Source organism: Peromyscus maniculatus, chromosome 4, assembly GCF_049852395.1.
Source record: "Peromyscus maniculatus bairdii isolate BWxNUB_F1_BW_parent chromosome 4, HU_Pman_BW_mat_3.1, whole genome shotgun sequence".
In the NCBI taxonomy this organism is placed as follows: Eukaryota; Metazoa; Chordata; class Mammalia; order Rodentia; family Cricetidae; genus Peromyscus; species Peromyscus maniculatus.
Window position 1 is genome coordinate 92,947,840 of NC_134855.1, and position 27,787 is coordinate 92,975,626.

General features: G+C 38.7%; 1 long non-coding RNA gene across 2 annotated transcripts; it reads right to left on the reverse strand.

The window, feature by feature from the left end:
• Nucleotides 1-235: 235 nt before the first annotated feature.
• Nucleotides 236-27,787, reverse strand: LOC143272961 (uncharacterized). Of its 2 annotated transcripts, XR_013050646.1 has the most exons (4): nucleotides 27,607-27,787; nucleotides 6,615-6,779; nucleotides 5,340-5,448; nucleotides 236-4,462 (listed from the first exon to the last, which is right to left on the reverse strand). It is a non-coding gene; the product is annotated as an uncharacterized LOC143272961 (long non-coding RNA). The 2 variants fall into 2 exon arrangements; XR_013050647.1 differs by lacking the exon at nucleotides 5,340-5,448.

Genomic DNA, 27,787 nt, shown 5'->3' on the forward strand with positions numbered 1-27,787 from the left:
TAAGATATTGGTTTTAAAACTGCAAGCCACTAGAGCAATTGTTGATTCTGTCAAATCTGAGTCTTTGACTACAATACCTACAACAGTAGAATTTTCTGCCTCAACCCAGAGTTCCTTGCAACCAGGCACATGTCTACCAAGTGGTCAGAAGGGTCTCTCAGAAATACTCCGGGGAAAACAAGAGTCTGGGAGAGTCTACTTCAATAACTATGCATTGGAAACCAGCTCCCTCCCAGCTGCAAGTCCCTTTGTCTTGGCATCAAAAATGAATCCAGAGATCACAAAAGAAAAAAAAAAGCTGAGCCATTTTCTCACTCATTTATTCAGCAAACAATTATGACAACGGTGTATCTTCTACATCTATGATTTTAATAGCAATAGTATGTGAGCCACACAGATAATTTCAGATATTTTTAAATGTCTATTTAATTTAAACTTAAGTATAAATTGAATATAAAGTTAGTCATATTTTAAAAAGTAAAAAGGAATTGGTACAATTAATTTTTATATAGCATTTCATTCAATTCCTTATGTCCAAATATTATTATCTCATTGAATAGCCAGAATAAATGTTCCTTAAAGACATATCCTATCTTACAACTCCTATCAGTCATTTTTGAAGTCTTCATATCCTTCTGTGGCTAGCAGCTCTCATACTGAGCAGTAAGGTTTTAACAACAAAAGCACAAGAACAAAATAAATGTCCTGGTGGATTTAACGGTTGTACAAAAGACAGGAAAGGGGTGAAGAAATAGAAAATGTCAGGTTGTTACCATGACCTAACAGACCAAAATTGATCTGGTTCCAGCAAACTCTCGCAAATCATCACCACCATTACCATCATCACCACCATGATCAATGTCATCAGTATCAACACCATCATCATCATCACCACCACCACCACCATCATCATCATCATTATCACCACCACCATCACTGCCAACCCCATGGTTCTCAGTGCTCCCTGTCTTATCTGGACTCCTAACTTACTCTTTTCTCAATAAGTCTTCCACACCCATGGAGAGGATTTCCATTCTCTCAGAACATTCTTCCTCATAAAATATAAGACATTAAAATACACTGAAACTTTTTTAAATGTATATAGATATAGATAGAGACATATAGATATTGCACATTGCACACCTTTCTCATTGAAGCAAAACAAATTAATAATGTGTCCAAATATTGCATACATTTTATGAAAATTTATATGCATGTTATGCATATTGAATTTATTCAACCAATATTTCCAATGTGTAATTTTTTTCAGCTTGAGGCTTTAATATTTGGGTATTTTTACCCCAGGGTTCATTCCAAGAGAAAGAATTGCTGGGTCCCAAACAAGGGGTGCTTTGCAACTTCAGAGACAGATGTGTAGCCCTCTCTCCAACAAAGTTATCTGGTTTGTCTCTCATACTGTTATCCCACTCCATGGTGTGAGCCACAGCCTCTGTACTGGGTCTCTCATAGTTCTTCATTTGAGACATTGTCAATATTTCATTATCATTAGCTGTTTAGCTGAGAAATATGATGCTCCTGTGATGTTTTAAGGTTTGTTCATTTTTTTTTTCATTTATTTGCTTCTTTGTGGGGATATGCACTTTTTATGCTTGTGAAAATGTTTCTTTTTCCTGCATCCTTATCTCTGTGTTATTGTTTCAACTTGCATGTCTCTCAGTAACAGTGATGCTAAGAGAGGTAAGTTGGCACCTCTCTTATTGTTTTATGCTTTTGAAGACATTTCTGCTTATCCTCTGTCTATGCAATAAGTCCATCCATCTTTTGTTGTTATGATTTCTACTTTTATTGTCATGCATTGAAAGTCTCTTTCCAAAACTGTGTAAATGAGTCTTCCCCAGTCTTTCCAGCCTCCTTGAATTGAGAAGCCTCGGGCTGTTGCCCCATACCATTCATTCCCAGCAGAGTGCAGAGGAGATGTTTGTCTGAAGGTCTTATTCTCTTTCCTCAACCCTCCTTCCTTCCTTTCCCCCAATCCTATGACATTTTAGAGCATCCTAAACTCCTCTGTGTCACTTCAGGATCCACCTCCCCAGAGCATGATGACTTGTGGTACCCCTCAGTCATCCCATGCTCGCAAAAATATTAGGCAGGTTTTCAGAAAAAGTAATAGAGATGGAGAGAGGGTTACAGTGGGAGACAGAGAAACAAACTGATAACCAAATACCTCTCTACTAATTCTGGTTCTGCTATTAACTACCTGGGTTCTTCTCTCTGAACCCACCACTTCTTACAAGCTGAGTGGGTGACATAGTGACCCGCAGGCTAGCATTTCTCATTGGCAGCTGTAATGCTGATCTTCTTTCCACTTACTCTTGTAAGAAACAAATTCCAGAGTACAGAAAAAATGCTTTATCTGACCCAAGTTATGAGTTTTTGGTATAAATCAGACTTAGGGAGAAATGAAAGTTTAACCTTCTGCCATGGATTATGTGGTGAGGAAGAAAACTTCTCAACTACTCAGAAAATATTTATCAAGGAGGAAACATGATTAAACACTGGAAATTCTATATATGGTGATCTTTAAACAAGAAATTTCTTCTAATTTAGGAATATCACAGCTAGTAGAGTGGATTTTTTTTTTACCTAAATGAGAAATAAAATTTACTAGGCTGAGAATCATTAGGAAAATATTAAGCTTTTCTTTATACCATACCCAATGAATAATGAACTGTTCTACTGGACATGAACTTATTTGGGGCTTGAATTTATTAGGGCATTTTTTGAGAGTGGAATTCCAGGCCAGCATTTATCCATTGGTAACTGAATATGAAAGTTGGCTTTCTTTGTTGGGTATGAGAACTGCCATCTCTTCTAAACACAGAACAGATTTTCCACTTGGTTTTGCAGAAATGGCTTCCATGGGATTTGATAGCACAAGAATCATTCATTAATGTAATTGTCTTCTGTTGAGAAATTATGCTTAATGTTAGTAATGTGAAGACACTGTCATCAAACGTGAACTGCTAAAAAGGAGAGTTTCCTGAAAAATCCAGCCACTATCTTAAAATACAATTTTTATAAATTTTAAAAATTGATAGAGAGGGGCACTCAACAACAAATATAATTAGCTTGAGACTTTATTTACCATTGAATTCTGTTTATTGTTTAAATACAATAATATATAGGAATGAGAAAACGTTAACAGCAATGACCACCTTTGAAATAATGACTATTACTCACTGCCCACTGAAATATTTAAACAATTCAGTCCCCTGTACTATTATCTCTTAGTATCTTGCTATAGGAGAAAGGAAAGGAAATTAGTAAAATTGAATTGCATTATAAAAACCTAAGAGTCTTGTTTCCACACCTATGCTTATATTTTGGCTTACTCTTTAGTTTTCTTATTTGTTTTTGAAGAGACAGTTCTCAGAAGTTAAAGAAAAATTTTCTCATTTCTTTATATCTTCTATGAGGGGAAATGTGCATTTTCCTAGACTTACTGAAAATCTTGGATAAGGCTTAGATGTTTGGACTAAAAACATGCAGAAAACAGCAGATTGGTAGGTAACCTTTATATCTTAGCTCATAAAAGAAGTACCCGTATGTCTGTGATGTCCCAAATTCCATGCTTGTGGGATTTTCCCTAATCTTCAGCTTTTTCAGAAGTGAGTCTATGCAGTATTTTCATGTCTAAGAATTCGTCCCAAATAAAGGAAAGAATATTTTTTGTTGCCACAAGGAAATGAGAAGAAGGTATTTTGTCCTGTGCTCCTTAAAGCACTTTCAGGTGTGGAGAGCACAAGTGTGTCGCAGAACGGTTCCACTAACGTAGCACCTTGGCATTTCCATTCCTTCCCCTCCTGTGAGAAACAGGCCACAAGGACAAGGTGGTACCTCCTTCAAGAGCTCTTCCCGTTCGTCACATTCCTCCCTCCCTCGAAAGTGATTTTACTTATCAATTGATTGACTAATGGGAAACGATACTTCCAAGTTATATGCCGTGTGACTCAGGCTTCTAAAGTCCCTGCACCTCAGCGTATCTCTCAAAGCAACCATCACCTGGTCGTAAACAAATGCTATACCTGTTCCTTGAAATATCCTCAGAATGAAGTCAAATATAAATACAAGGCCTTCCAGAGCCATGTGACTCCAGAGCTGGGGGTCAAGCACAGGGGGTTGACACAAACACACGGGAGCAGAGCCCCTGGATGCTCCGAAGGAAGCGGGGTCTCCTTTGGTAGAGTCCACGCTGCTGCTTTCTTTTACTGTCTTCATCCTACACCTGCTTCTGAGGAGTAACTAAGGACAGCAGTGAGGGCCGTAATACATCATCCAGGCTCACATTGATTTAGTCCTGAGGTAAGTGTCTTACACGGATTTTCAAAGCGTTCCTCACTCTAATTCTTGCAGGTGAGACGGAATTTAATCTAAGGTTCTGCTATTAGGAAGACATAGATCCAGAATTCAATCCAAGATCCTTCTGCTTCATGGTGCTCATCTAGAAATACAAAAGCAAAATACAATTTGTCAGTTATTATCCTACCTACAGATGTTCACAGGAAAAGGAGCAAAGGTAATATCTTGACTTCATTGTAGAAAAAATTTTCCCATTACTTTTAAAACTACAAATCACTATCTGAAAATCTCTTAGAAGATATAGTAAGTCAGAGGAAATAAACATGAGAAAGATGTGTATTTTAGCTTTAGATTGCTGAGACAAAATGACTGAGAATATCAGCTTACAGGGAAGAAAGGACTGTTTGTTTTGAGAGGTACTTTTCAGAGGTGTCAATCTCTGGTAAGTTGGCTATGTGGTTCTTGGATCTGTGGCTAAATTGCACATCATACTGGAGAAACCAGTGTGGAACAAAGCTGCCCACCTCTGGCAGACACGAAGCAAGAGGGAGGATGAAAAAGCAAATGGAGTTTCAATAGTGCCTTCAAAAACATGTACCCCAAAACCTTCAACCTGGCCCCTCCTCCTGAGGGTTCTACTGATTCCCATCAGCACCAAATACTGTCAAATTAGCCTTCATCACATGATCTTTAGAGACAATATTCAAACAACAGCAGGTAGTAGTATCTCAGTTGCGACATCTCTCATGTTGGGTTCTATGCTACTACTTCCTATTTGTTAGCATCTGAATCACCTCCATAGTCCTCATAGTAGGCACTGAGTTATTAGTTATTGCTTCCATTTTACAAGGGAAGAAGCTGAGGCTTGGATTTATTTCTGAGACCGAACACACTTCAATATTTGATACAAAAATTCTGACAGTTTACTATCAAAGGTAAAAACATTGCCTCTGTGAAAAAACTAAAAGGTATAATTATTTAAGCTCTAATTTCCTCCAGTTACCTCTGTCTTTACTCACCTTATATCATAAAATGAGATGTTTTTAAGAACTTGTTTCCATGGTGAGACATCCAAGGAAGGAAGGGAGGAGAGTTCCCTACTGCTCCCATCTCTCACAGTGCTTCTCGCTGGCAAAGAAACAAAAGACTGACCCTGTGGGTGATGTAGGCCCAGAACACGGGTAGAAGAGAAGCATGTATGGGAAGGATGAGGCTTGGGCAACAGAACAACCTAGCAGTCACTTTCTCTACTGATTGAAAATGGATTCCACAAGACACATTTGATGTGGTGCCTAACACCTACCTAGAAATAATCAAAAATGATGTGGTGGAAAAACTCCCTAGCCTCACAGGTATAAATTAAGAAAGCATGATAATAATTATAAAAAAAATTATGACAGTGGTAAGATTTAATTCTGATTGAATATATATATATATATATATATATATATATATATATATATATTCACTAAGACTAGATACCTTTAATGCCTGGGATGCACCCTCATACCAGTCTCTGCTTTTTCTTGCTTAGTCATAAACTTTATTCAGTCTGGCTGGGGGAAGGGAATAGTACCCAACCCTCTCTGCCTCTCACACAGAATCTATGACACCTTCTGGGAGAAGACAAGCATTTTAAACTTGGAATTAATCAGAGTTGGTGAAATCATTTCCTAAGCACATTTTGGTTTCTTCTGATTTCTGTGTTACCACTGAATTCATTTTTTTTCCTATTGCAGCTTCCCTGACACAGGGTTCCTCGCTAACCTGGAGCATGGGAGCATAGTGACATAAGACTATTCCGACTTAAGTGTTCCCTAAGTGCTACTTGATTTTAATGACTCAAGAGTGATAGAGAAATGATTATTAAATCTACTTTAATCCAAAAAACAACTGTTAATCTCAAAATTCTTTACATTAGTATGGATTTTGGTTTATTGATACAAATTTAAGGTCAATTTTGTTATACTGTATATATATTTCTACTCTTGTTTAAGGTATTATGTTTATGCAACTCATTTAAAATTGTAATGTATAATTAAGAAATACAGATTAATAATTAGTCATCTATCATAATCAAACTGAAATTATGTTAGTTAACTTTTCTAGATATGCAAAGATATATTTCAATTAGGTAAATAATCTTCAAACACTTCAAAGACCTACAGAATATGACATTTAAAATGTTTTAAAAACTTAGGCTTTTCTGGACAGTGAGACGTGTCTGCTTCTGACAGCATCAATTACTTCAAAGATGATAGGCATCAAAGAAATTTGTTATGAAGTTTACTTACAATATAAGAAAGGCTAGCCATTGGGTCAAGAAACTGCTCTTGCCTGGACTGCTTGACAGTGTGTTATATAAACAGGATCCATAGACAAATGATCACTGAACTTTGCCAAAAAAGGGCGAGATGGCCCTTCAGGTTTCTGCTTCACAGAAGAAACTGCCAGACATTCTGCAAGACACAGAGAAAAGTGAATAATGAACTTTGCCAAAAGAGGCAAAATCGTCCTCCAAATTTCCTGCTTCACCAAAAAATATGCCAGAGATTCTGGGTCTATAGGCTGAAGATGAATGTCCCAACATGACAGAGAAACTTCAGGTGACTGTCCAGGAAGCCAGATGTCTCTGTCATTTCTAGAATTTTGGAAGTTGCTTACAATTTACTTCCTGTTTACTTAGGTAATGTTATGTCCTTCTGGGGTCTTTGATGGAATTGAAAACTAAATAATTATAATTATAGTTTTCCTTAGTTATGATAAAAGATAAATTAGCTATAAAACTTTAGACTCACAAATATAGGATAGATGAGAGAATATTTCCTTTAATTTTGACAAATATAAATATACTAGACATTGTAACTGTAATGTTTGCTTGATAATTGTTTTGTTATATGTAATTTTACTATGTTAAAATGAAAACCTTCCTTTTTGATTAGACAGAAAAGGGAAAGTACTGTGGGATTTTCTTTCTGTACACTGTGAATATGTGTTGCTCTCATTGGTTGATAAATAAAGCTGTTTGGCCAATGGTGAGACAGAATATGGTTAGATGGTACATTCAAACTGAATACAGAGATGAAGAAGGTGGAATCAGAGCAGACACCAGCCCGCCACCCAAGGAGCAACATGCCAGCAGACCGGTAATGCCATGGCCATGTAGCAATACATAAATTAATAGAAATGGATTATTTTAAGATGAAAAAGCTAGCTACCAAGAAGCCTGAACAATAGAACAAACAGCTTGTAATTAATATAAGCTTCTATGTGTTTATTTGGATGGTCACAAATGGCAGGACACAGGAAAACTTCTGTCTATGCAAGAAACTGGTAAAACTTCTTTAAAAAAATAGTTTGGTTGCTTTTGTGCAAGTTTGAGGATTAAGACTTGAGCCTTGTGTTTATTAAAAGCACTTTATGAAAGTATGGTTTGGGGTCTAAAATACCTGGAAAATTCTCCTTTATTTCCTTTTCTGCTCACTGAGATGATCTGGTCACATGTTTTAAACCACAACCTAGCCCTCAATATTTTGACTGCTCATATCTCCTGAGCCAGATCTCCAAAGTCAGGGTGAAAGAGAGCTAAGAGATAAGTATCTTGGCCACACTGCCCTTCATTAGAAGCACCGGCCCTGCAATTTTCTGCTTTCTTTTCAGTGTGGAGAATGAGCATGTGGATCATGAGGGGTACTGTGTAGGTCTGATGTTCATAAGAAAGTTATTCTCAATCACACCAGCATGGGATGTCTGGAGAAACAGTGATTCTGATGGAGATAAAAGTTGGCAATTTGGCAGCACCTAGCAAAGACAAAACTATGCATGATCTATGACTCAGAAGTCCTTTCGTCTTTAACTTTATTTATTTGTATGTGCCCTAGGGGGATCATTTATACATAGAAATGAAGAGACATGGCTATATTTCAAATGTAACCATGCAATGAAATACTATACAACCACAATTTAGTTCTATTTGCACTGTTATTGGCAACTCTTAACATTATACAATATAATGAAACAAGCAAACTGAAAAAGGATTGATTTCCAAAATGTTTTAAAACTGAGCCTGCTTGGTGTGTCCCTATAATCCCCAGGTGGTTAGCAGAAGGAAAAGGAGTTGAAGGTGACCAGCCTGAGCAATGCGAGATCCTGTCTCAAAATACGCCCCATTCAAAATAATTAAAGTGTAAAACATTTATAAAATAGTATTGTTGTATATAGTTGTGAAATATATGCAGCAAAAATAAAGCATAAAATAAAATATTCATGTCCATGAATTCACGACAGTCATTCCCTTTGCAGAGGAGAATGGAAAAGAATAGAGAAAGGCTGCATAGGCATCCTCTGATGTATCTATAAAATTTATTTCTTTAAATCACACACACATCTGAAGTACAATGTTAAGATTTGATAAAGTTGTGTTATGGGTCCATGGATTTTTATTATATATTATTCTCTATACTTGTCTGCATGTTTGAAATATTTCATTATAAAATATATATTTTTAAATCATCCAAGTACAAGAGTATTTCTCAGAGGAATCACCAAAGCAAGGAAAATAAAACATCCCGTTCAACTTCCTTCCCTCTCAGAACCATGAATTGTGGAGCAAAGAGTATTTGGTATTTATGAGAGGGATCCTTCAAAAGGATGCCTCCCATTTATAAGTGAGTATCCTTGCAACTATCACTGTTCATTCATCCTGGATTCCAGGCAAGGATATCCCACTTTGGATGTGGCACAAGCTTGTGGTCCCTAAAGTATTTAGCTTAGCTCTGCTTAACATTTTATTACTTAACAGAACATTCACGAACTCAGAGACAGGATCACCCGGCTAGCTCCAGGTATTGCCCCACCCTTGGGACACAGCAAAGATAACTGCGGAAATGATTGATGGAGGGTAGAAGCCCTCAGCATTGGTGCATTGTTTATCGTTCTTGTAAGACCACAGCCATCCAGAACACATGTGTGCACTTTTCCCTTAAAAATCTTTTGAGGGGTGCTTGTGTGAAACAATGATCTGTTGAATTTCATTCACAGATCAAAGAGGAAGGAAATTAACCAACACAGTAAATTGATTATTTCATGGGTGACATAACCAAGGCAATGATTTATCTTAATAAAGAGCAACTTCCCTCTAGTCCTTAACTGAATTCCAGCCAATGCAATAATACTCGGCTGTTAATGACTTTGATGTTGATGTGGAAAAGTGAATGACTGCATAATCACTGAAATGGGACCTCATCACAGTTGGAAACGTTTAAGCCAAATCATTTTGGACTGTGAAAAGAGCCCTGAGTGGTGGATATTGGCTGGGTACCAGATCTTCAGTCTTAACTAAACAGGGCCTGAAAACTTTATCATATCGCAGTGCTCTGGCTGGACTCTTAACTCTGACAGCTCACGGGGACTGGAGTAGAATGTATATGTCTGTAGCCTCATGGATGAAAAAAAAAAGAATTCCAGGGCTTAGAGCACCGATAATAAATACACGTCTATCAGCATTGAGCTGGGAGTGTAATTAGTTAAATCCATCTTCGGGAGAGGGAATAGAAGAAAGGAAACAGAAGTCAACTTTAAAAAAAATTGAACCAAAAGCTTATTTTTATACCCACGTTACTAAATATGGCTAAGAGCTTGCAAGACAGCATTAGTCATAGATGGCGGCCTCCCCTCCTTCCCTCCTCCCCCCTCATCACTAAATAACAAAATGAACTAAAGTTAGACCTTCTCTCAAGTCAGCACACTTGATTATTATTGTTTGAGTTACAGCTGAGAAGGCTGGGAGGCAAGGGAGGAACCTTAGGAACACAGGAGACTCCCGGGTGCCCAGATTTTTTTTACTTCCTAGTAGGAGAAGGAAAACAGTACTGGTTTCAGCCCAGTCTCCAGTGGTCAACCCAATAGATTTCCTCTTGTTCTAAAATCAAGTCAGATCCTAGATAACATCAGCTTCCTAGTGTTAAATTATTGCATCCGTGTATTATACTGTAAGTCTTCAGCAAGCCTCTCCAGCATACCCCAATTCTCTCCCCATCCCATAGCTTCCAGCATGCCACTCCCTTGCCACTGTCCCCAGATGCCCCTAAGGAGAAGTTCCAGGGGGCTTTCAAGTAAGTCTTGTCCAAGCTTTGGAACCATAGTATGATGACCCAGACCTACTGGCTGTAGGCATTTAAATGCCACAAAGGCCACAGGCTTCAGATTTGACATGCCAGATCGTGAGCATTAAAATAAAAGAAAGAAAAATCTTTGTTTGGGGCAAAGAACTGTTAAACTCTTTATCCGAGCCAATAGCTGGGGCTTTCTCCAAGTCCCACACTGAAAACGCACAGGTGGCCGATCAGGGAGTCATCCGTGCGGTGCCTGTAGCCTTGTCGAGAACACCTTCTTTGTCTTTTAATCCAAGCCTTGGTCACTTACTCCCCAGGAACCCTTTCCTCTCGAGGTACCCATCATGACGTACCAGGCAGCTCTGCCCGGCACGTGAATGACCCTAGGTGCTTTCCCTTCTATCAGCAATGTTTTGGGTGGGATAACCTGGGAAACTTTGAAAGAGCCTCCACCCTCTTCTTTTCCCCTTTACTGCTCTCCAAACGATCCCTTCAATCAGACAACCAATTCTTTTGTTTTATTCCCTCTCCTAGAATTCAATCTGAATCCAAGTGCTTTTAATTTTTAGCCACATTTTACAAGCCTGGACTTTCAGGGATATGTGTTATGAAAGCACTGAAAGGAAAGTCTTTCTTGTCATCAAAACCATAATAATTATGTGTCAAAGATAATTACTGCTTGGTGTGTAGTACATCTAATACCAAGTGACAGAGAAAGTAGTCACCGGCAGACAAGAGTAACTGCCGGCTGGCTGAAATCTGATATAAAATTAACCACTGGGCTCAAGCGCTCTGCCCACTGGAATTTCACCAGATAAATGCTAACTCCACCTCCCTACATATGTTTTTTTTTTTTAATCAATGGTTAGTCTGTTTGTGTTTGTTGTTGGGAAATTTCTAAAAGGTACATTTATCTGTACATGCATGAGTATTAATAATATCTCTCACAATGATGGAATACTGTATTCCAAATACCTGTGCCGCCACGAGGAAGATTGCGGGAGTGGGAGGATTGTGAACGCATTAGCTGAGAGTGAAGCTGAAGTCTCCAGTAATAGGGTAGAGAGGATTTCATAGCCACACCTGGATTTCTAATCTGAGTGCCATCTGGGAACCTGAGGACTGAGAAGAAAACACCAACAAGATACAGGAGACGGGCCACCAAGATTGGAATAAAGGAAGGTCTCAGATGACACCAAAGTAATGTCTGATGTGCTTTGAGAAAAGTCTCCTCCCTAAAGAGGATGGTCACTATTCCAAATCCTGTGCACAGTGCTAGGAGGGATAGCTCAGTGGTTAAAGTGCTTGCTGCATGAACATGAGGCCTTGAGTGTAGATCCAGCGAACCTATGTAGAAGCCCGGTATGGCAAGCCTATGATTCCAGCACTGGGCAAGTAGAAACAAAAGGCTCCTCAGGACTTCCTAGACAGCAGTCTAGCTCATCGCTCCGGGTTCAGTGAGAGGAACTATCTGAGGAAATAACATAGAGAAGTAACCTAGGAAGACAGCCTGTATCAATCTCTGGACACCATATGTACCTGCACACACACACACACACACACACACACACACACACACACACACACACACTGTACTCCATGCAAGACAATCCCTTCTGGACAGCTTTCTCACTCGGGATGAGGCCCATTTGGGGGTACTCAGTGGCTCTCCTGACTCCTTTAAACCAGCTGTACCAGAGAAAAACTGGCTTGAGCCCAGCCAAGGAAGGTGCAGCTTGCCATCAGGCAGGGCTGTGTGGCTCACACACACCATGTAGAGGGTAGATCTGAATATTGCCTATGTCATCAGTAGCAGAGGTATCACCAAAAAGGCCAGGCAAGGTCAGAGCTGCTGTAAACCATCTCCTGATTAGATAAAATCCCTAACAGCTTTCCAGATAGATACTGACACTTCTCCTACCCTGTGTAATAAATGGCTTATGTGAAGTTACACAGGGACCCAGGAGCACAAGCACTGAGGGCCTTAGAGCATGGTAGTGGTCCTCTAGGTTTCCAAGGGTACTGGTGGTCTCCTATTGTCTTTGTGAAGATTAAGCAGAAAGCCATCAGAGCATTTTGCCTATGGCTCTAACAAGTGAATTCTGTGGAGACTTGTGAGTGCACATGCATCTCCATCAGAAACCTTTGTTAGTTAGAATTGCACACCTGTATTCCCAGTGTTATGGAGACAGAAGCCATTAGACTTTGAGAGAAGACTGTGCTTTATAGAGAGACTATATCTAAAAGTAAGAAAAAGAAAACACTTGCTACCAATTAATTGAAACAGGCTGTCTGGCGAGGTGGGAAAATAGCAAAGTCCATAAAGTGCTTGTCATGCGAGCATTAAGACTTGAGTTCAGTTTCCAGAACCATGGAAAAAGGCAAGCATGGTGGCACATATGTGTAGAGCCAGTCCGTGCTGGAGAAGCATAGATAGGCATATACCTAGTGGGACTCACTGACCAGCCTTTCTAGGCTAGTTGCTCTGCTCTAGGTACCAGTGTGAGACCCTATCTAACAATAAAATTTAAAGATAAAGGACCCCTCAGGAAAGACACCTGAAGTTGACATCTGGTAGACCTATCTATATACACAAAGATACACACACACACAAAGGCACACATGCAACATACATGTGCATACACAGACACACACAGAGATACACACATACACACAAACAAACATACACAGACAGACAGACACACACACCGTATATACACATATACACTACACACACACTACACATACACACGCACACACAAAGGCACATATGCAACACACATGTGCATACACAGACATACACACATACACACACAAAGGCACACACGCAACACACAAGTGCATGTACAGACACCAACACAGACACACAGATACACACAAAGGCACACATACAGATACATACACACAGAGACACACACACACAAGAAACAAGTCATTTTGATGTCATGCTAAATTGCTTCTGTTCTGCATTAAGTCTACAGGAATTCCTTTTGAACCTCATAGATTATATTCTTGAAAAGCATCAAGACTGGGGAGAAAAAAAACTAAAGTTGGCAAAGGTATGAGTCAAACAATAATTTAAATGATATTAAGCACATATACCTAATAATAATGAAGTTTCTAAAAGATGTCTGGCTCTAGAAGCTAGAATAATTAATGCCAAAAATCTGCAGTTGGTGACCGTTTATTTTCTTAGGAAACACTGCTTCATCATCCTGCCAAGCTAATGCAGAGCCTCACAGATTTTATGCAATACAAAGTGTACTAGTTAAATTAAAAAAAAAAAAAAAAAAAGGAAAGAAAAGAAAACTATTCCTCTCTAGAAAGAAATCCCATGTCCTTTGTGCCTAAGTCCTCGGCCACCCTTTTGCTGTTTCTGTGGAATTTTCACGTAACTTTTTCCTGAGTCAGCCTGCTTAAGGATGCATGTTAAATATGATAGGCCCCATATTCTGGTTAAAGGTACAGAGAATAAATAATTTCCTCCACAGCATCCTACAGACACTAACATGTTGTTCACTGTGGGTGCGGTGGAGATAGAAATTGACTGCTTTATAAGATCATTTTCTAATTATTTGGGCATACAAATATAAAAATGTTGATCTCAATTCCAAAGCCTGTAATGAACTACACATATATCTCTTCTAACACTAAAGATTTTAGAAATGAAGGCTATCTTCTGATTTGACCATTAACAGAAGTTGAGGAAAGGGAAAGAAAATGCTTAAAGAATGAGTCAGTGTTGTCAGAGTATCCACACTATAATTATAATCCATGTGCATGAATTCAGGTTTCTTCTGAAATATGGAGGGCAGGGTGCCCACTAAGATTTTCTCTATGCAGATGAGTGTTTTCAGTGCACACTACTTTTCTGAAGAGTATTTATGAAAAATGACTTTGGTTGTCTTACATAAACAACCATAAGATATTTACAAAACAAGCAAAACAAAATAGGCTTTTTACTACAGTTATGCTTACATATGTGAGACTTTTAATATTCTAATGACATTACAAATCCAATGGAGGTTGACCAGATGGCTCACAAGGTAAAGGCCCATATTGACAAGGCTGGGAAACAGTACGATTTCCCATAGTAGTCCCACAATCTACACACTAGAAGGGGAAAACTGACTCCAGCAAGTTGTCCTCTGTTCTCCACATGTGTGCTGTGGTGTTTTTGCTCCCAACCACACCAACCACACACACACACACACACACACACACACACACACACACACAAACACACAAACACACACATATACATACACATACACACATACACACACACTAGAAGCTGTTTAAAAATCAAATGGTCTGATGACTGTGTATTCCTTGATATGTTTGGTAGAAACTAAGGTGAAATGTAATGGCAAAAGTAGATTCTATTAACCAAGAAACACAGTCACAAATAAATAAGAAGTAAAATAACCAAAATAATTTAATATTTATTAAATATTTTTACTTATATCTGATATTCAAATAATATTTATAACTGTGTACAAACATATTTTAGATAGTCTGATTTCTTCGATGGCAATTATTGATTCATCACACAAAGCATGTCACCTGAACAGGAGACTATGAGTAGTCTCCCACCTATGTGGAACTACAGAGTTCAGCAAATTGGTCACTGCTGGCATCCATCCATTTTCTAGAGGGATCTGATCAGACTGAAGTTTTGTGAAGAAGGAAAGAAAATATACAAAGCAGGGTTGAATCACACAGGCACACACACACACACACACACACACACACACACACACACACACACATTCCAACTGGGTTCCTCTTTTTCTCTTTGTGACTGAAGAAGAGTTTCAAATGAAACATATTTATCTTCAGCCACACACAAAAATAAATAACCTTGGGAAATTGTTAAAGAAAGAGAAGCTGGCAAACAATGTAAAAATAACAAATGGCCAAGATGCTTGTTTTTACAAATCAGTGCCACAACACAGCAGAGCATGGTGGCTGGCACATTTTCTAACTCTGCTGCTGTCAATACATCATTCAATAAAGACATGAAGGGTTCTTGTTAGTTTCTTTATTCTCAACAAAAAAGTTACAACAGCATCCCTAAAGGGAAGTGAAATCTTTACCAAGGCTGGTGTAGACTAGTTTGTTCAGTGTGGTGCCTGTCAAGAAATCTGTCTTAGCTGAGCATGGTGGTGCATGCCTTTAATCCCAGCACTTAGGAGGCAGAGGCAAGTAGATCTCTGTGAGTTCAGTGCCAACCTGATCTATATAGTGTGTAGTTCCAGGACAGCTAGAGGTACATAGTGAGACCCTGTCTGAAAAAAAAAATGAAAGAGAAGAAAATAAAACAGGAAAAAAAAAGCAGTATTTCTGGATAACACTGGAATTTGAGCTGAGTCATTTATGAACCCTTTGAGTACCAATTTAATTATCTCTAGATTTAATTATCTCTAAAGTGGTAGATAACTCTACTTCATCCTAGATTCCTTTCATTATCTCTTAAGGATTAGCATTGTGTCACTCCAGTGCTTTGGGGTCTAACAGTGAAGACTAGCCCAGAAACCCACCAATGTTCTGCTTTCAGTACCACCCTTTGCTTAGAAACCCTTATCTTCTGAATGATGCTAAATACCATGAAACCAGTGATGGAAAGCTCTGGCCTACTTACCCTTGCAAGCAGCTCAGTAAGGCTTACTCATTCCCAAAGCCAAAGCGAGGGCCAAATAGGTGACTCTTCCCAAAAGGAAGAGTGGGAGCTTCCCTTGTGAATAGCTGAGATGCAGCATATCGGGGAGAAGCAATTAGAGGAATGCATTATCTAGAGATGTTTCCTGCCACCAAGTCAGCCCCACACAGGCTGATGACTGAGAAAGCCCAGAAGGCACTCTCCCTCAAATATGGCCTACATCAATGGCACATTTCTGCATTGTCAAGCTGAAAGTCATTGATAGTCATAAAGAAAAGGATGTGTCCTCATTGGGGGGTGTGTTGATGGATCCCATCCAGAACATCAGAGGTGATTCCTGGGTTACTCGGATGTTAGATGCATTTGGGTCTGGTGACGGTGCTTCTGAGTCTAAATCAAAACCATCCTCCCCGCGTCGTTCAGCACATTACATAATACAAGGAGGGCTGTCTACATGCATAATTATCACTGCTCATGAGAAACAGGCCCAAAAGAATTCTCTGACCTTGCGCTGATAAATTGTGCTCAAGGAACGAGGGGCTCAGAACTGCCAATCTTAGTTACAGGCCCTGAAAAATTAAATTGCACTGAAGGAAAATCAGGCTTCTGCCTGGTCCATTTCTCAGTAGGGTGATATTCTAATCTATTGAAGGCTGCTCCTTGAGACCCCAGTTCAGACCCTACCTCTGCTCATCCGTCAGCACATCATTCCCAGCACTAAACAACATGCTTGTAATTTCCAACCTGACTGGAATTAGCTCCTGAGAAGAGTCGGGAGACAGAGGCCAGGGGGGAAGGAAGTTAGAAAGAAATGGCTCAAAAAGCACTCTTTCTAAATCAAAACCATCTGCTAGAGTCATAAATGGTTTTAAGTAGAACTCAGCGTCAAGCGAGTTCACATAGAAGTAAATGCTATGAAGCCACCTCGCAAGGCAAGTTCCCAGGTAACAAAACCATATCGTCATATATTAGAGAAAACTTTTGAACCTGCTTGGTGGCTGACACTTGGCATTTGTATTTGGATCCTATTACAGAGAACCATGTAGTACTAAGGACCTCTGTGTGTCATTATGAAATGTTAGGGTGGGACTTGGCTACCTTACATAGACTTGTCATCATTCATTAATCTCACAGAAGACCCTTCAGACTATGATTCCTCTGGGAGCTTTTCAAGAGGGAGCAAGCAATGGGGACGCTCTGACAAAAACCTTCATTGTAACTTCCACATCTTCCTTAAGTTATGAAACATGTGAAATCAAAAGATTCTCAGTATTAATTACCTCATAGTTATTGTCGTCTCAAACTTGAATGACAAAATGAAACAAAAAACAGCATGAGAATTGAAAGAACTAAATGACATCATGTTAAGCAAATAAAACAAAATAAAATAAAAGCCAGTCTTGAAGAGTAAGTATCATAGTTTTCCTCCCCTGTATGGGAAAAAAAATGAGCTGAAAGCAGAAGGGGGAGCTGGGAAGAACTAAGAGAACTGGTAAGAGCAGGAGAAGAGGCGAGAGAAGACAAAGACTGGAGTGTGGACATGATCTAAGCGTGTATACATGTGTACGGAAATGTCAGAATGCAGCCTGTACTAATTTATACAGTTGATATGCAGAAACAATTATAATAATGTAGCATGACAATTTAAAAACCTCCACAAGTTCTAAGCAAGTTTTATATCAGCATACAAATTCTTTAGTGGGACTTTTTATAAAATTAGTTCTACCAGAACCTGAAAACAGACTCACTTGGCCATTTATATTTTTCTTGAAACTTAGTGAATTCTAACACAGAACTAACTGTGTTGAAAGCATTTGCCCAAATAAATGTGCTGGAAGAAATAACCAAAAACCTGAGAGGTGAAGGAGGTGAAAGTGGACAGGCCTGTGTGGCTGCTGTTGCTCCTGTAACAAGGTGGAATTACAGGAAGGTGCGAACACAGAGAACCGAAGCCTTCCGCGGCATCTCCTAACCCAGGCCAGCAGTCTCAGGAAGGTGAGCATTGCTGAGCTACTTTACAGCCGGAGGGAATGGAGGTGGGTAGTTAAGTGAAATAAAGAATCTCTTTAAAAGCAAACATCAAATTGCAACCACATCAATCATTCCTTGATTTAAAAACAAAATAAAGGAGTGCTTTTCTCCACAGTTGGAAATTTCATTACTTCTGTATGGGCCCTTCTTTGTTTATAAGCTGACTAAGGATTCCTGGAAGTTTTGCTTTCGTTTGGGAAGAGGGGTCAGATTTTTGATGGCCCCAAATGGGCTCAAGGGAGTCTACTCCATGACTCAAGTTTAACTTATTTTTCCTTCTCTTCTGAGCTTTTTCTGGTGGCAGAACAATAAATATATCTTTCAAATATACCGTTATAAAACAGGCTCCCTGCTGTGCTAACTACCCAAGGAGTTACTCACATTATGGGGTCCTAATGAGAGACAGATCTTTCAAACTCACATCTAAAATGTCATTTTGCACACGGCTGTTTTATTGCCTAAGAAGCAGTGATCCTGCAAGGAAGCGGTTTATTACACTGAGGCCAGAAGATGGGGGCGGGGGTGGAGGGAAAGAGGGTGAGAATTTCCTGAATTAAGAAGATGAAGGAAGACAGAGTGAGAATCTATTCTATAACCTTTTACTTGTGTTATTTAGTGACTGAGTGTTTCGATTGATTGTGCCAGTTCAGAAGCCAGTTAGAATGTTCAAAGAAGAAAAGTTGTTAAGGAAAATGCTTCTAAGTTTTTGGAAAGGAATAGTTGAGATTTTTGGAGCTAGGCCCTCTGGAAAGAATCCAGTAAAGAAAGCATCACTTGGAAATGGCTTTATAGCAAGAGTTCACCTCACAGAACCTAAAGCAGACATGGACTTGGAAAACTACACAACCAAGGTAAACATCGGTCACCTGTCTTTTTGCAGTGACAATAAGATACAGTTGGTGAAATCTGCAGCCTCTACCTCTTACTACTAGTGAAATATTAGGAAACCTAAGAGAAAGTTCTCCTTAGATAAGTTCATTTGTGGCGCCTGTGTTTGTGTAAGATTGTTCATGGCTGAGATTGACCTCCAAAACACTACCCCACCCAAGGACCTGTGTTGAAGTGCAGGAATGTATTCAGGAAAAACAAGTCAATCCTTCTTAAAGTAACAGATGCACCCGACCTAATTGCAATTCTGCTCTAGGAATTAAGCATCTCTAACTTTCCTGCTGGATTGCACTGACCATTTGGAAAACAAGAAACAAAACCGCAGTATTTTCACCACTATGAAATTTGTATTCATTCTTCAGATGCTGCTGGGAATCCCAGACTAGAGGATGGAGATGCCTTCCTGAACTGCCATCCGGTCTTCCTGCTTCCTCCTCAGAAGTCTGGTGTTCAGTTTGATGCTTTAGTGCTGGTCTGGTCATCTGCTCCCTGGAGTTCCTCTCTTTCCTTCTTCTCGTCTTCACAAAGCATGGAGTTCCACTCTACCATAAGTGTTGCATGGTGTAAATTTTCATTACGCTTTGCATGGGCTGAACCAATAAAATACAGATTGTAAGCAAGTTAAATTCCAGGAGTGGAATTTCTGACAGGCCAACATCCTCCTTAGACCCATTCTTCCCTATGTTCCTAAAGCTATTTGCTATATCAACTATCAAATTTTTGGTTGCCCCATGTTTTTGTGAAGGTATACTTTCATCTTAACTACAAAAGTCAATTTCTCCTACCTTTGACTGTCCTTTCCTGCTTTCTTATTCCAGTTCATGAATAATACTTAACAGGGGTGACTTTAGGAAAGAAAGATTGAGAGAAGTCTCAGTTATAAAACAAAAGAAAGTGGGGGGGGGTAAGGGGGGTATGTGTGTATTTGTTGATGAGTTTATATAGCTATGTGTTTATGTGCGTTGGTATGTGTATATGTGCATTAGTATGACTCTGTCTCTCTCTCCCTCGTGTGTGTGTGTGTGTGTGTGTGTGTGTGTGTGTGTGTGTGTGTGTGTGTATGTGTGTGTGTGTGTGTGTATTGGTATGCCTGGAGACTAGACATATACTTCAGGTATCATTCCTCAATGTCTGCCTAGTTTTGAAGCAGGTTTTTTTGTTTGTGTTTTTGTTTTTGTTTTGAAGCAGGTTTTTTTTTTCATGGAGCTAGTTCTTGGGTGACTGGCCAGTGAGCCCCAGAGGTCCTTCGACCCACCTTCCAGGTACACCACCACATCCAGATTTCATTCCCAACAAGTCCTGGGCATCCAGCTCAACACTATGCTGACTGAGCTATGTCACCAGTCCCCAAGAAAAAGGTTTTTTTCTAAGAAATTCTTACGTCTTCGAGCTCTGGGAAGTTGTAAGAAAGCAAGAGAATGTAGGGAAAACACCCCTCTCAGACTGAGTCTGGGAGAAAGGATGGTACCTTACACGAACGGACCAGAATATCCAGACTGGGAAGAAATGTCTCCAAAGATCTTACTGCCCAAATCACATCAATGGCTATGTAAGTCTGTTCACAAAGATGTCACAAGAGGTGGACAAGAGATTAACTTTGCTAAGTAATTCTGTTACCAATACACCGTGCATGGAACACAGAAGTCTACAGAGTATGCACCTCAGGAAGCTGCTGAGTAAATAGCAAGATTCTCAGTGAGGCTCCCATTGTGAATGACCACAACACAAGGAGGCTGGGCTGGGACCAGAGGATTCTGTGCTGTCCGCAGGAATTGCAGTGAGGTCTGTGACTTGCCTCCCCAGTCTATATAGCTGATGTGGTAAAGTCAGCAGAAAAAGGAGACATGCTCACAGACCATGGGAGCTGGAAGGCAACACAAAGATGCATCAGATCATTCCTTCAGATGCTGCCATAGGAAAGAAGAGGAAAGGATGGGAGAAACTGGGTGCTTTCCCAAATAAGGTTGAAAACATCCAAGTGGACCTCTCTACCTTCCTTTCATCTGTTCTCCTAGCAAAAAATTATGTAATCTTCTCCATAACTAGACTAGATACAGTGTAATAAACATGATACTAAGTAAATTATAATCTGAGGTATAATAGGATATATAATTAAATTAATAAATTGGTATGATAACTCTAAAAAGTTTTTTTCATAATTTTGCTATTTATTGTCCATGCCAGTGAGTAAACACTCTCTTCCCTTCCCAATGATGGTGAAGCTAAGATGACATTCTCTCTCTCTCTCTCTCTCTCTCTCTCTCTCTCTCTCTCTCTCTCTCTCTCTCTCCTCTCTTCTCCTCTCCTGACTCTCTATGTCATTCCTGTTCTACAACATGCACTTTATCTTTGCATGTGTGCCCACATGTGTGGGGGTGCACACACATGTGTACAGGCAGGTTTCCTCCTCAGTCATTTTTCACCTCTTTGGTTTATTTTGAGCAGGGTCTCCCACTGAACCTGGAGCTCAATTCAGCTAAGTTGGCTGATGGATGAACACCAGGGACACACTCAGCTTTGGCCTCCTTTCCTCCCTTCATTGCAGGTGACAGGTTTACCCAGCTTTTATGTGAGTGCTGGGAATCCAAAACCAGGCCTTCGTGTTTGTGAATAGACACTTTGTAGACTTAGCCATCTCTCCAAGTCAAAGATACAGTTTGTGTTTAAGATATTTATTTACTTTCCAATGAGGATGACTCTTTCAAAGGGAATCTTAGTGTAGAAAAATTTCACAAATATCTCATATTTCTTTGTCACCTTGAACCATGCTTCCTTATTCATTTCCTTACAATAGTAAATATATTGTCTGTCTTTTACATATTTCACTTGCAGATAATTTTAACATACAATAGGCATTTCAAAGGCAGAAATTATGTTACTAACAAGGAAAGCCACAAGCTCTATACTTATTTAAACACCAAAATACGGTGTAATATTTTTTCTATTCTAAATTAATATACTAAACTTCTTTTGATTTTTTGTGGAATTATAAAAGAAAATAATGACTCAATTCCTAAGAACTTGGTTTTACAGAATGTGTGGGAGAATATAAAACACATAAATCAATATTTTTAAACATACAGTTTTAATATATATCAATGGAATAAGCATAGGAACTTCCAAGCATCAGCTAGCTGCCCTTCTCTTTCTGTGGTCTGTGTCTCTGGCTGTAGAAGTGTGATGCTTCTCTCTTACCCTGTCTCCTAAGGAAAGAGCTCACCTGTTCTTGCTGCCTCAGATACACTGATACTTCTGTTTCCAAAATATTGACAACTCAGCTAGACAAAGCCAGCATTGTGTTTCCTAAATATCAATGCTTTTTGAAGGAAATTAGCTTCTGGCTTTTGTTTTGTTTTGCTTTTACAATTACCTTGTATTTACATCACACTTCTCAGCTGCAAGTCACAGTGATTTACAGGTGTTAACTGATTCACACTTATGAGGAAGTTGATGGGAGACACAATATTTTGGTGCCAATGTTAGAAACAGAGATCCAGAAAGGTCATCGGCAGCAAGAAATAAGAAAAACAGCAGAAATGGAAAACTTGGAGCCTGCCCTGCAGTCTGGCTTCTCTGTGTACTGGCTCATCCCATAATGAGTGGCACAGCACAACCCAGAACCGACCATGCCAGCCTCTGTGCTAAGATCTGGGTGTATTAGGACTCAGATTCCTATTTGTTAAGACTGTAGAGTGCTGGAATCCTGAACTTGGAAGAAAGATCAACTCAAAACTGATCACTATATTTATTCAAGAAATCATTCACTCATATTTATACATTGCCACACACGTGCACACATTTGTTGAATTCGATTGAGATGAAGCTACTCTCCTTCGATTTTTATTTTAAAAGCAGAAGCCATTTGCTCTTATCAACAGTGGGCAAAACAGAAATATGGCAAGGGAGTATATATATATATATATTTCTTAGGCTTAGTTTTTGTTTACATCTCTCTATTCTACCCCTGTTCCCTAAATACACAAACTTGAGCAAGCCAGTTTCATATTTTGTCAGTCTTGATGTAATAAAAAATGTCTTTTATATTTTTTGGCATGTAAGAATTCATAATTTTGCAATTATTATAGGCATTTATTTTCATACTTAAAATTTTGGATTCTTGCATTTTTAACATACTCCCTCATGTTTTTGCTCTTTATCAAGGAGACAGTGAAATTTGAGGATTTCCATGGCAGTTCGTTGATCTTACTTTTTCCCACTGTTTGGTCCTAGGTTCTCAAGGATGCATTGTTACAACCCATGTACAGCTTCCTCGTCTCCCCTACTTTTCTCACGCAGGTCTACAGTGAGTGTGTCCACCACCAGCACCAAGAGCAGCCAATAATCTGCTCTGCTCATCAATAATTTTCATCCAAACCCTCAGCTCTCCCACTGAAACATGAAAGAAGAAATTAGTAATGAAAAATGTCAATAGAGTTTTCTCCTTATTATAAGAGTGAGGAATATACTTGAACTTGAAGGAATATACTATCCATCCTGGGGCCATATTTAAATGACAAAAAAATAAAAAAGTGCTACTTGTTACACAAGTTGAAAGTTCCCAAAGGCACAGAATTCATCTCTATCTGTCCTCCTACACACTTCAACAGACTTTTTATGAGCATGAAATTTTATTATACACCCAACTATTTTGGAGTAAATTTATGATTAGGGGAACTAATCAGAGAGGTACATCATGTGGAGTCACTCTTGGCCAGAAAACAGTAACAGAGACCAAATAGAGAACCCACGCCTTTGTGTTTGTTTTAATTGTTTGGTTGTGATTTTGAGTTTTCTTTTATTCCCATTTCAGAAGCCTTACATTATACCAGGTTGAGATCACAATCTTGATCAATTTATGACTAAAGAATCCTGGGAGGATCTAAATATAGCGAAAAACAAACGGCTGTCACTAATAAAATATATTTCAACCTTGTTTTTTAGAATGTATCCCAAATTAACCTCAACAGGAAAACTGCCCTTTTTGGGCAAATCAGGAAAACAAGACTAAATTTGTGAATAGTGAGCATGTGTAGTCATTCAAAACAATGGACTTTCCTTTTTCTTTTCTTTTCTTTTCTTTTTCTTTTTTTTTTTTTTTTTGAGGTTTTTTTTCCCCCTAACTTCTTCATGAATCGATTAATGAGAAACAGGTAGAACAAAGCCCAGGGGAGCCCTTTTACCCCAGGCAGACACAGTCACCCTGTTATTGGGGTCAATGTGCAGAGAACAAACAGCAGAGAGCAAATACTTCTTTTTAAAGGTTCTTATATATCATGACTTAATGGTAAAGGATGATTTGTCAAATGGAAATCCATTAGTAATTTTTCTTTCCAGAATGATATAACTTTGAAAAATGAAGATTATTAAACACAGGAAGTAACTTAATTCGCAATGAATTCATCCTCATCATTACTGATAATGATAATCACTCACAAGATGTATCCTGATGTCCTTTGCATATTCACTCATTAGCCAAGCGGGCACCCCATCACTGAAGCACATGGCTTTGCATGAGTATCAGGCACACAGCACCGTGAGAGGTGCAGCTTTGGCATATATTTTCTCTAAGGGACAGAATGTTAGTTGAGAGTTCAATATATTTATAAATTGTGGTGGGGGACAAAACTTAGTCACTTCAACTTTTAATCACTTAGTACTAAGTGATTCAGACTGAATTGCTCATAATTTATGTCAAGCTAAAAGAATAAGTAATTCTGATATTTGGAAATTTCACCACCCTAAAATCTGTGACACATCGTTCTTCAGTCGGTGACTCATCCTCTGACAAATAGCACAGACGGATTTCTCTATTATCTGAAGAGTCAACACATTCCCTGTGACAGGTATTTCATCTCAAATAGCCCAAAGTTCTTTCCATTATGTTAAACAACCATTATCCTCCAGTTCTAAACTAGAAAAACAAGGTACACATCATTGAAAGTCTTGCCATGAGTCATTTGGCAATTATCTGAGAATAATTATCATTAGAGTCCTGACTCACAAATAATATAGCCACCCAGCCACTTTCTTTGTGCAAAAGCTTATTGTGAAAAAGAAAATAAAGGAAAAGCCTGTCTCCAATGTTCAGAACATCTGCATGAGTAAAAATTATTCAAAAAGATACCATGAATTTTTAAAATGAAATGCAGCATGTAAAAATTAAGCACCTGGTCTTTTTCTTTATATTTCATTAAAACATTCTAAATAGACTCTCACCAGCTGTACGTTTTACTGCATTTTATATCATGGCAGGCAGTCAAGGCAATACTACAGCCTTTCTCATCTGAATTCCACATAAAAATTAATAAAAAAGTAAAAAGAGAAAAGATGGAACCTGCCTCCTGTGAGAGGCAACAAGAAATTAAAGATGCCACACAAACCAACAAGGACATAAACATGATCCAAAAAAGAAATCTGACTCTAAACAGAACCCACAAGATAAAGGCGAAGAGATACTGTCTTTCTTTGTTGTTCAAATTTCCAAAATAAAACACAGGAAGTTGGATGAGAAATCCCATCTGGTTTTAGTAAAAGAATTTATTTACTTTATTTTAAAAGATATGAGGAAATGAATGAAGAAGTTATCTTGCTGGTTATTTTTTGCTGTTTTTAACCTGATGATTCATATGCCAATCAAAAAGAAGATGCATGTTATGAGCCAGGAAACAACACTTTCTAAACTTGACAGTTGGTTGGCATGTACTATATGACCAATACCAATCGATGTTCCATACTGTTAATAGGAAAAAAGAAAAGGAAAACCTAGGGGTGGGGGGGATTCCTAAATCAAGCCAAAATCATTGTCTCAAATTGGCAGATGAGCTTACGTGGCAACTGACAACTCTAATTCCATGTGCGTTGACTGACTATGTAGAAGGAACTGGAAAGTTTGCTTCTTTACAGCCCTCATTGATTCTGTGGTCATATTGCTCCAGTATTGTGGTGCAACATTGCTTTGTGAATGCTTTTTTCCCTTCTATTTGATCAAGTGTGGCTTAATGAACATCAACCTCTTCCTTAGAAATGCTTCTCTAGACAGGTCTTTCCTTGAAGATGTGTGAGAAGGCCCTAGTCAGGCACCAGGTATGTTTGGTTTGGTTCAACTTTGCCACTCAGGCCTTAGAATATTCTTTTATTTTCCAGATAGGAACACTAAGTGCTGCTCTCGATGATGTAGATAAATAGCGAGCAAATCACTCAGACTCAAGACTATCTGCAGCATCCGTCCAGTGATCGATGGGCCTGGGAACAACAGCTCAGGGGACCTCAGTCTTTCTTCCATACAGCATTGCTTAGAGATGGGAAGTTCCAAGCTGGAGCAGAGCCAAGACCAGTCACATACAGCCCTCAGGAAAATGACACAACTTCTGATTTTAAAGAATACATGTTACTTCTAGAGGCAAATTTTTTTCTGTGGTGTCGATCATATAATGAAAAGGAGACATTTTGTTTTTCTTTCTCAAAATTTGTGACTTTTTCAGGGTTTTTGGATAGTACATATAATTGACTATAGTGATTTTTTATAAGCTTAACTACAAAAAGATACATAGTAATGTATATAAATTAATATGTATATATTAATAAAAAAGCAACCCATGGTGATTTTTAACTCATACACTTATCTTAAAAACTTAGTTTCTTTTTCTATTAAACCTCTTGATATATATTATAAGTACATGCTTTGGCACAGACAGTTACTTACTGACCAAAGTAAGTTTGTTTTGGGTTTTTCTTCTAAAGAAATACTAAACATTTCCAGTATCCAAGTTCAAGTATACTATACATTCTTCCTTTTAATATAAATTTTCTTGACATGTATTCCTTGTACATAGTGATGAGTTTCGTAAAGACCTTTATACACATATATATTTTGACTATATGTCCCACCCTCCCCTTTTATAGTCTCCCTTTTAAACTTATTTTAATCTTTTAAAAAATGTTAGGTGTGTGGATATTTTACCTTTATGGCTGTGAACCACATGCATGTAGTGCCCATAGAGACCAGAGAAGGTATCAGATTCTCTTGAATTGGAATGACAGATGGTTATTAGCTACCATGTGGGTGGTGGGGATAGACCCAGGGTCTTCTGGAAGCCCAGACCACATTGTGAACCACTGGACCATCTCACCAGTTCTCCCTCCCCCAGTCTCCTTTTTAAAACTTTTACCTATGCTACTTCTTCATAAAAATAGATGGAGAAGAGAAATCTACAATATTTGTCCTTTAAGCCATAATCTGGAAAGGCTGGATATGAGACATAGCAGCACAGGCTTCTTTCTTGAGTATTTGGCCCTCATTAGCCACACATTTGCAAAGGGAAGCCAAACCATGCTAACACCACAGACCTGACCAAAGCAGTGAAAAACTTTAACTACAGTGTTTTCCATTGCCCCTGCAATTCTCAGAAATCAGTAACGATTAACCAGTATTTTTGGTAGGAAAAATATAGTGGAGCTGTCATCATTTTAATAATATTTTATTTATTATGGAAAATGTAGGCAAAGAATGTGCGATGTTTATTAAACTCCATGTTACATCAGCTTAGCGTACATGGCTACCAAAAGGCTAGAAATTGGCATTTGGCTACTTACCTAGATGCTTGCTTACATTTGATCATCCACATGAGGTCAACAGCTTTCTTTCTTTCTTATTATCCTTGTTAAGATTTTTCACAATCTTCTGATGTTCTGCCTGGAAAAAAAGAAAATGCCTTAATGTTTGGATTTCTTAGAATAAACATAGATTCAATGAAAAAGAGTTTGAATGGCCCTA